We start from the raw sequence: 2,318 nt of genomic DNA, 5'->3' as shown, positions 1-2,318 counted from the left end.
GCTCCCTCGCCTCCTCTGGCTGCGGGAACGGAGAGGCGGCGGCGGCCGGAGCAGGGTGGGCGGCCTGAGCCGAGAGCCCGGCCGGCCCCCGCGAGGAATATGGCGACCTGCGGTGACCGGAGCAGCAGCGGCGTCAGTTGCTGCACCGCCGACTTCTCGGAGCAGCGAAAGCGACTCGCAAGAAGACGCCGCCAAGTGGAACCCGGGCCCTGCGGCCCTGGGAGGGGGCAGCAGCGACACAGCCATGAAGCCCCGGGCGGCGCTGGGCGCCAACGAGCGCCATGGCAACCTCCAGACGGCGCCACAGCAACCTCTAGGCAGTGACCACACCAGCCTACAGGTGGCGCCCCTCGCACTGCACCTGCCGCGGCCGCCCCGGGGCGTAAACTGCGCTGTCAGCAGGGCCGTGCTGACCCGGGCAGCCCAGGCCCGCAGCAGCCGAGGAGCCCAGGGGCACTGCCCGGGGTGACGAGAAGGAGAAGACGGTGCCCCAGAAAAAGGCAAGAGCTCAGAGCTCGGGTCCCCGTGCCAGGAATGGCCAGGAGCAGAAGATGGAGAGGTGCAGATGGAGATGGAGAAGCAGCAGGTGGGAAGGAGCGGCGCTCCACCGGTGGGGTCAACATGCGCTGGCTGAGCTTAGAGTATGAAGAGGATGAAGCAAGGCAGAAAGAGCGGAAATGAGAAGGTGCAATGCCACAACAGAGCACAATGCAGAATCCAGCCCTAGGACTCCAATAAAGGCTGGGTTTAATTCCAACTCACACCCTCCCACCCCTAATCAGAGAGGATCACGGGAGAGAGAGGACCCAAGGAACACTGGAACCTGAAGGACAGGAATCTGAGGCCAAGACTGATTGCTGGAAATTGTGGGAATCAGGAAAGGAGAAACTGAGGCAGAATGGGGGGATGGAGGGTGGTGGTGGGGGGCAGTGAGCTGGGTTAGGAAGGATTAGAAATCAGAACCTTAGGAAGGATCCAGAAAGGAACTGTCCTTAAGAAGGTGCATGCTGCGGCTGGGTACTGTGGCTCACGCCTGTAATCCCAGCACCTTGGGAGGCCGAGGCGGGCAGATCACCTGAGGTCAGGAGTTCGAGACCAGCCTGGCCAACATGGCGAAACCCCATCTCTACTAAAAATACAAAAATTAGCCAGGAGTGGTGGTGTGCACCCGTAATCCCAGCTACTTGGGAGGCTGAGGCAGGGAGAATTGCTTGAACCTGGGAGGTGGGAGTTGCAGTGAGCTGAGATCGTGCCACTCCATTGCAGCCTGGGCAACAAGAATGAGATTCTGTTTCAAAAAAAAAAAGAAGAAGAAGATGCATGCTGGGGATGAAGGAATGGGTTCTAAGACTCAGGGAGTGAGGGAAGGGGAGGGACAGGGGTTGGGGGTGCAGTGGGGTGCTAATGCAGCACCCAAACAGAAGAAGACTGGAGGAAAGCAGGGCCCTTCTCCTCCAACTCCAGCTGCTCCTCTGAGTCCCAGGCCACCTGCTCCTGTGTCTGCCGACCTACTGGCCTGTCTCTGAATCCTGCTGGAATGCCATTCCTCCTGATCTCTGCCCTGCCTCAGACCTTTCACTAACACCACCACCCCTACTGCCCAGGGCCCACCACCCCCACTGCCCCCGACCATAGCCTGCCCCTATCCCAGAAGCCCCTGCTTCCAGCCACATGCCCTAGGTGACCTAAAGGGGACCTGGACATGCAGGGGAAGAGGGTGCTCTTCTGGTTCCTCCTGCTTAGGTATCCCAGTCTCGCAATCATGAGTGTGAGTAAATGTTGGATATGACACAGATTCTATTTCTCAAGCTGTTTCACACTGTGGTTTACCTAACAGTGTTTTGTAGGGTCATCGATGGGGATTTGGTTCTCCCTGCAGACCAAGGACCTCAGCGCAGATTTCTTGAGCAGCCTAGAGAGGCTCTGGCCTCACCTGGCCACATCAAGTTCTGGGTCCTGCCTGCCCTGCTTGGCCCAAACACAGCAAGGGTGACAGGAGGGAAACGGGAAAATGGTGACTTTATAATATCGGAAAGGAAGGATTTCATGGCCCAGTGGAACACAACAGAGAACCCAGAAATAAATCCATGCATTTACAGCCAGCTCATTTTGCACCGAGGCACCAAAAACATACCATGGGGAAACAGATGGTGTCTTCAATAAGTGGTGCTGGGAAAATGAGATATATCTATGTGTGAAGAATAAAACTAGACCCCTGTGCTTCACCACATATAAAAATCAAATCAAAATTAATTAAAAACTTATATGTAAGAAACTACAGGCTGGGCACTGTGGCTCACACCTGTAATCCCAGCCCA

This window comes from Pan troglodytes, chromosome 19, assembly GCF_028858775.2.
Source record: "Pan troglodytes isolate AG18354 chromosome 19, NHGRI_mPanTro3-v2.0_pri, whole genome shotgun sequence".
Lineage (NCBI taxonomy): Eukaryota > Metazoa > Chordata > Mammalia > Primates > Hominidae > Pan > Pan troglodytes.
The sequence above is the reverse complement of the archived record's forward strand: the minus strand, read 5'-3'. Positions refer to the sequence as shown.